The sequence below is a fragment of the Saccopteryx leptura genome, chromosome 1, assembly GCF_036850995.1.
Source record: "Saccopteryx leptura isolate mSacLep1 chromosome 1, mSacLep1_pri_phased_curated, whole genome shotgun sequence".
Taxonomy (NCBI): domain Eukaryota; kingdom Metazoa; phylum Chordata; class Mammalia; order Chiroptera; family Emballonuridae; genus Saccopteryx; species Saccopteryx leptura.
This window is the reverse complement of record NC_089503.1, coordinates 326,477,328-326,485,663: the sequence shown is the minus strand read 5'-3', so window position 1 is coordinate 326,485,663 and position 8,336 is coordinate 326,477,328. Positions and strand designations below refer to the sequence as shown.

At 40.5% G+C, this 8,336-nt stretch overlaps 1 pseudogene; it reads right to left on the bottom strand.

The window, feature by feature from the left end:
* Positions 1-565: 565 nt before the first annotated feature.
* On the bottom strand, positions 566-2,450 carry LOC136388417 (L-lactate dehydrogenase A chain pseudogene; annotated as a pseudogene).
* Between the last annotated feature and the right edge of the window lie 5,886 nt (positions 2,451-8,336).

The window sequence follows — 8,336 nt, the reverse complement described above, 5'->3', positions numbered from 1 at the left end:
TCATTGGTGTTGTCCTGGGAATCTCTTGCAAAGTATTCCTTAGAACAGCTGTACATTACCCACTTGAAATGAGAGGCCAATACTGGCAGGATTCTCTTCCCCCCCCCCCCCATTATTCAAGGTTTAATTGGTATGACACTTGGATAACTGGGTGCATTATTTATATGTAGACTTTTCTTTTTACATTATATGGTAGCGTATACACTATTCCGATACATATAGTGCACAAAATAAGATCCTTTTGAACAGTTATGCACAAGACATGCAATATTGGGTTTATATATTGGATCTCAGGATGTTATTGATTGGAGAAAAAACGCTGGACTAGGAAAGACAAGTTATATAATGCACAGTGAGCACAGCTCTGATTTGAAAAGCAACTGTAGTGTGTGCAACTTTGGCATTGGTGCCTTTGAGAAGGTAGAACTATTTCACACTAACCAGTTTAGGACTACACAGCATAAGTACCATCTGCATCAGGATACAGATTCAGGTTTTAATGAACTTTACTATGTCGATCCTTAGGAAACTGATGTTTTTAGTAACAGATCAGAATAAAAGGATACTACATACAATCTTCAACTAAACTCCTGGTGTAGCCTAGACAGTGAGGTGGTATTACATCAGAAGACTTTAAAACTGCAGCTCCTCTTATCCCTCAAAAGGTATCTGCGTTCTTCTAACGGGCTTTTTCCTCGGGTGTCACAGTCACCTTCACAACATCTGAGATTTCATCTGTCCCAAGATGCAAGGATCACAAAGAAAGATGTCTTCTTGTATCCCATAGAGACCCTTATTCACGGTGGAAATTAGATGTCCCTTCCTAAGAGTCTTCATTACACTTTCTGCCAAATCAGCCACAGACAGTCCAATGGCCCAGAAAGTGTAGCCTTCCAGTTCAGTCACTGTATAATCCCTGACAACCACCTGTTTGTGAACTTCTTTCCATGGCCCCTTATTTGCATAAGTGCCTAAGTCAGTGTTGTAGTAATATAAGGTTATAGTAATTAAATATATAGAAATATAAAAATATGGTAGCTATATATAAAAGTAATTAAAAGGATATTAAAAATAATTATTAAAATTAAGTAAAGTTATGCCAATTGGATAGGAATTAATATAGTGGCTTAGTGCCATAACTCTGTAATGTGATAAACAGACTCTGACTTTCAAGCAGAGCTCAGTTAGTATGTGTGTGAAGTTATACATAGATAAGAAGTGGCTTGGTGTTATTTATATTAACTTTGTAAATTAATGAAAAAAAGAACATCTTAAAAAGTGGTTTAATGTAAACATTTCAGTAGATTGACATAAAGGGGGTTCCTGCGAGGAACTCCCAAAAAGGTGGTTTGAGGTGATAATCCTGTAGATTGACACCTGTTAGAAGGCGTTGGACAGAAAAGGTACTAAAGCTGAGGGGCCCCCTGCTGCAGTAGTTGCCCAGACTCCAACGTTGATGTGAACTGTCTCCACGCCGCTCTGAGCTCTGACCAAAGCCAGCCAAGAGGAGCACGCCGACGGGGCCCCCATAAGCTGTACCCAGGCACGCCAAAAGGATTTGTGAGTAATAAATTGCCTGTGTGATTATTGCAACTAATTTGTGTGTCGGTCGTGTCTTTCCTCAGGTGGCGTTTAACAGTAGCATCCTCATAGCCACCTCAAGAGTATTCTCGAAGAGGCTGCCAGCCCTGCTAGTAAGCAGGAGTGTCCCACTGCACGGGGAAGTCGAATCAGGGACGCCTGATTGACGTAGAGCTTGAGCTCTACTGGGACAGTCAGGGTGCAAATTCTTCAGGGAGAAAGCAGTAACATTCACTCCACTCCATACAGGCACACTAGAGTCTCCCCACTCCCCAAGGACTCACCCATTACAGCTTCATGAGTGAACTCCCAGCCTGTTTCCAATCAGGTAGCAGAACCAGACTGAATCCAGATTGCAACCATTTCCAATAATACAGGTTTTGGGGAAACTGCTGATCTTCTAACCAGCATAGATCAAGACATCCACTAGATCAGAAATAATAAGCAATTTGCAGTTGAAGCTATATTTTACAACATTATGAATAATAAATTACAGATGTTCACGTTATGCTGGACCAAATCAAGATGACTTTCTCCCCCTTATTGACATACCCTAGGTGTGATAAAAACCAGCTTGGAGTTTGCAGGAACATTATAATCTTTGCCAGGGACAATTTGTGGTATCTAAGGAAAAGGCTCCCATGTTGTAGATCCAGCATCTCTCCCTTTAATTTGTCTTCCAGGACATCAACAAGAATAAACTCATCTGTCAAGTCCTTCATTAAGACACTGACAGCACAGACCACGCCAAAAGCACCAACCCCAACAACTGTAATCTTATTCAGGGGAGCTTGTTCTTTCTTAAGAAGACTCACAATCAGCTTGTCCTTGAGAGCTGCCACACTGGACTTTGAACCAAAAGGAATCATGAGGGCGGTGTCAATGGGGCCGGCTCTGGATCAGGACCTGGTGGCAGCTGCTCTGGGACTCCCTAGCAGGATTCTGGATGGGGCTATCTGCTTGACAGTTGCTAAAAAAAGGAAGGAAAGAGGTAAACTTTCTTTTTCCTTTGGCTTTTTCAGAAATGGTCCTTGAAGGTCATGATCTTGGGTCATTTCACACCAGTTCTGACACTCTTGGAGAATTTTTAAGAATAAGAATCAGTAAGGATGTTGAACAGTTGGATAAAAGAAATGTCCCAGCTCCTGCCCTCTTCCCCTCCACACTCAGCTCTTCTCTGCAGGGGAGGTTCTCTGAGGATAGGTGTGGGGCTGTGGCAACCTTCAAAGTGCAAGAGTCTCTCCCTTCCATTTCCTAAGTGAGCTTCATTTAGGGCACTGGACACCACCACTTCCTCAGCCCATCTCTCCACTGCCTCCAATTCTTTTAAGGCTCCTGAAGCTCAGAACACAATTAATTTTTTTTCTTTCAACCATCCTGAGACTCTTCTCTCCATTCACTTGGGACAGTTCCTGTATTCTCTTGTTTGTGTTCATGTTCCAGAGACCCACGGCAATCAGGAGACTCATGCATAGGTCAAGATTATACTGCATTCTCTTGATTAAGGGTAACATTTTTTGTCTTCTGAAAGAATCCTAGATCAAGCCCTGCCTGGGTTGTTCAGAGGATAGAGCATCATCCCAGCAGGCAGAGGTCTCAGATTCCATCCCTAGTCAGAGCACATACGAGAAGCAATCAATGAGTGCATAACTAAATGAAACAACTAAGTGCAACAAAAGTTGATGCTTCTCTCTCTCACTCACTCTCTCTTTTAAATCAATAGAAATTTTTTTAAAAAAAAAAAGGAACCTGGCCCTAGCCGGTTGGTTCCGTGGTAGAGCGTTGGCCTGGTGTGCAGGAGTCCTGGGTTCGATTCCCAGCCAGGGCACACAGGAGAAGCGCCCATCTGATTCTCCACCCCTCCCCCTCTCCTTCCTCTCTGTCTCTCTTCCCCTCCCGCAACCAAGGCTCCATTGGAGCAAAGTTGGCCCAGGTGCTGAGAATGGCTTTGTGGCCTCTGCCTCAGGCACTAGAATGGCTCTGGTTGCAGCAGAGTGACGCCCCAGATGGGCAGAGCATCGCCTCCTGGTGGGCATGCCGGGTGGATCCTGCTTGGGCGCATGCGGGAGTCTGTCTGACTGCCTCCCCGTTTCCAACTTCAGAAAAATACAAAAAAAAAAAAAAAAAGAACCTTATATAATAAGGAATTCTTCAGATGATAAAATACAATAAAGCATAGTATCTGGAGCAAGACTACTTAGGTTCAAATACTGCCTCTACTACCTCAAGTTATGTGACCCTGGGGAAATTATCATTCATCATGCCTTATCTTTAAGTAGGGATAATAAGAGTACTTACTACATAGGTTTTTTAATTTGGATTAATTAAGTTAATATGTTAAGTATATTTGACACATAGACGTAAATATACATACATACATACATACATACAAGAGGTCCTCGGGTTACGACAGTCTTGATATAATGACGTTTCAAGTTTACAATGCTGTCAGAAAAACTTTAAAAAATTGAGATGTGTTTCAGCATATGCTGTTAGCATACTTTTTTTATACTCATTTTTTGTCATTTTTTTCTGTTATTACAGTACAGTGTGCAACACAGTATACTTATGTCCTTTTCCTTTTTCTGTGGCTTAGTTGTGTTTTATGTTCTAGATTAAAATTTTACAACTGTATTAGGATAGTAAGTGACTTAAGATAGGTGTGCTTTGATTTACACTAAAGTTTGGGTTATGTGACTATCATAGGAACAGAACTGTTTCATAACCCAAGGACCCCTGTGTATATGTTGTTTCTGGTTTTACCAACACTGAATTAGACTATGCTAGCAACCATAACAGGCAAGCATTGAAATCTCAGTGGTTTAATATTTCTTGTCTTTATAAAGTCCAACTAAGTGTTCTGATCAGTAGGGTGATTTCTTCCTTGTGGTGATTCAGTAACACAGGCATCTTCCATCTTGTGACAATGCTGTCCCCTAGTCTTCTGTTGAATCACCTCCAGCCAGCAGGTCAATGAAGAGAGAGAGCAGGGACAAGGATTGTGAAGGCAGGGTTTAAGGTCCTGGTTTGGAAGAAGTGTCTCCCACTCTCTTGCACATCCTACAGGCCAGCACTCAAATCACGTGGCCACACCTAATTGAAAGGGAAGTTTAGTCTAGTTGTGTGTCCAGGAGGAAGAAGGCTTCGGTGATCATGTATTAGTTTAGCTTTGCCCACAACAACCTCATGACCCTCAAGGGAAATTGTTCCTGAACAAACCTCAGGGCTAATTTAAGTCTGAAGCAATTGAGACACTAATTAACTCACTATGAGTTATCAACTGTTGATATTATCTCCCATCAACCATAAGCTGTCCTCTTTCTCATTTCCTTATCCTTATCAGCGTGAAGCAGTGAGGTCTTCTGGCTGGAGGATTTGGGTGTGGGAGAAGAGGAAAGGAAAGCCTTAGATTTTTAGATCGATTGTTTCTGTCATAGGGAGTTGTACAAAAAAGAAGTCACTAACCCCAGTCTGGCCTAGCCCTCTGAGGCTGAGTTATATAGTTGCATACAGTACTGAAAAGTGCCCTGGGACTCAACATAATTACTTTACCTCTCAAATTCCATTCCTGACCCTTACTGGGGACTCCTGCCACACACTCTCTTCAACTATATGTTGGACTGTCAAGTGGAATTTAAGCAGCTTCTCTCTGCCAGACCAGTAATAGAACCATCTTTCCATGATCAAGGACCGACCCCCTTACACTGTCTTCCTCCGCGACTGGATCTCCTGATTATATAAGGACTTTCTTTTTACCTAGAGATAAAAAACCATTGTATACAAGAGTTCTGCACCAAATCACCATGTCTTCTTGAATGTTTCAGGTTTTATGCCCCAAATCAAAGAATTTAATTTCCATATTCCTACTGCTCAGAGTCAGTCCTATCTTCTCCAGATCCCAACTGTAGCTTTGGTCTGATGGCTGCTTCAGTGGATTTTTTTTTTTCTGAAGTTAGAAGCAGGGAGGCAGTCCAACAGACTACTGCATGCACGTGTTCGGGATCCACCCGGCACGCCCACCAAAGGGCAATGCTCTGCCCACCTGGGGCGTTGCTCTGTAGTAACCAGAGCCATTCTAGTGCCTGAGGCGGAGGCCATGGAACCACCCTCAGTGCCCAGGCCAACTTTGCTCCAATGGAGTCTTGGCTGCAGGAGGGGAAAAGAGAGATAGAGAGGAAGGAGAGGGGGGAGGATGGAGAAGCAGATGGGCGCTTCTCCTGTGTACCCTGACCAAGAATCAAACCTGAGACTTCCACAAGCCACGCCGATGCTCTACTGCTGAGCCATCCAGCCAGGGCAGTGGCATTTTTTAATCTTCTCAAAGCATTAGGGATTGAAAAAAGCTTGGTGTTGACATTTTATAGATTATTGGCTTAGTTCACCATTTTCCAACTGCTTTCTTCAGGCAATATACTGTAGTAGTTAAGAGAACAGTTCTGGAACCAGACTGCCTACATTCAAATGTTGGCACTGTCGACTACTAGGACAGGTTGATGTGATGTGACCTTTGGCCAATTGCTTAGTCTTCACATACTCTAGTCTCTCCTTATATATTATGATAATAACAATAGTACCTACCTCAAGGGAAGTGTTAAACAAATTAATACATATGTAATGCATAGAACAGTTTGCCACGTAGTAATTATTTTCCACCATAATTATAAGTTAAGATTTACCATTTGTTTACTAGGTAATAAACATGGTTCCTTTAAAACAAAAATTACAAACTCTATAAATGAATACGGTCAAGGATATAGACTCTCTCATTCCTCAGAGAGGCTGGGAAAGGTCTTCAATTACCTCCTTCTACAAAGAGCCTCAATACTTCACCCCACAGTAATGTACAATATTATCATTATTCTATGTATTATAATGTAACAAAACAGAAAAGCTCTCCCTCGGAAGTTCCTAGAAGTTTTTTTTATTATCCCAAAAAAAAAAACTCATAAAAAAAACTTCATTCTATTAAAGTTGAAACAGAACAAGCAAGGATATACTCACCCAATTTTCCACTACATTAAGGCCATTAACTCGTGACCCAGGTTTCTGAGAAAGCTTTTATGGGGCAGAGGATCACACTAGAAGAGAAAAGACCAACGGATGCCAGAATTTCTTAAGCACTGACCTGAAATTTTCTACCAGTGGTTCCTGAACTGGGGATTATAGACAGTGTCTAACAGAAAGAGACTCAGTACAGGTACACTGTTCCATTCTTGAAAGAACAGAATTCACCCTGAGCCTGTTTGGGTTCCCATCGGAACACTCAATGCTCACTCTACTACACTTGGAGAAGTCTGACTCTCCTAACCCTTGAATCTGCAAGCTAATTGGCCCCCTTGGGCTCACATGGAAACCATGTCCTCTAAATCCCCTGCCCTGTCCAGTTCTCAAAATCATTCAGGGGGGGAGATAAACACAGGCAGTGGCTCTAGCTACCCATATGTCAAACATTTTTTTAAAAAAAGTATATACACTAATTGTGTCCATAGCTGTGGGACAGTAATGCTAAGACAAGAACTTGTATAATAAAAGAAAGAATTTTAACAGACATCCAAGAGTCACTCCAGGACTAGTTCAAAGTCAAGCTCTGACTTCTTTCCAGTTTCCTTAAATTAGTCTTTCATCAAGGCATCCCACAACAAAATAAGTGATTGAAGTAGTATTTACTACTTCATGTCCACTATGCAAAAACATCTTTTGCTGGAAACAACAATCATAATGCTTTGGTTTTTACAAACACCTTACAATTTAAATAATGCTGTCATGTGCTTTGATAGTAGAAAAAAAAATCTAGGAAACTGCTTCCATCTTCAGGTTCCTCCGAAATCTGGTTTCTTCTGCTCAGAACAGGACTTAGTTTTGGAGGGGACAATGTTGAGATTCTACCTGGAGTCCAAACACCAAAAGAGATTTTTCCCTCTATTATAAATAATCAGTATGTTAACAGCACTATTATTTTTTGAGCTCTAACTATGTGCTGAGACAATACCTCTAACAGTTTCTCTGCTTTCGTCACTAAGATGTAAACTGAGTATCCTTTGAAGGACGAAGAGATGCACATTTTCTTGATCAAGTGGCTCAAAATTTCCTTGAGATGTTTAATTAATCTCTGAATCTCTGTTTATACATAGTAGGTATTAAACAAGCTTTTGATAAATTAATTCTTTAAATAATTAGTATACTTATCTGCTCTGAACCCTTCCAAAATTGATGTCCTAATAAAATATGTTCAATATTTCCCACTTAGAGTCACTGAGATTTAAAATCAAAGCACATACCTTCAAATCAACTGGGGAGTTAGTTTAAACACAAGTCAAAATATTGTTTCCCCATTATTTTAATTTTCAATCTAATACCAATAGCTCACATAGTTCATTAGTTCAAAGATTTTAATACATAGAAAAATATGCATTTTAAATTTTAATTTGTTCATCAATTTTTATATAGTATATTCTTGGTATGATGACTGATTTACTCAAAGCTTCCATAGATCAGAAAAGGGAGTGTACTTCTCCATTTTATCATTTGGAACTTTTAAATTAGAATTTTCAATCAGTTCCATCTTAAAAATGAATCCAAGCTTTTTGTTTTCCATCTTTGTAGTTCCAGAGGAATGTGTTTAAAATCATTATTTTAATAACTTAATGGGTGTAATATTTTATGTCTGAGTGAAATTTAGATACCAATTTCACACAAGTACCCTTAATGCTTACTAATGCTGTGTTACCACAATCAGATCAGAGAGATCTAATCTA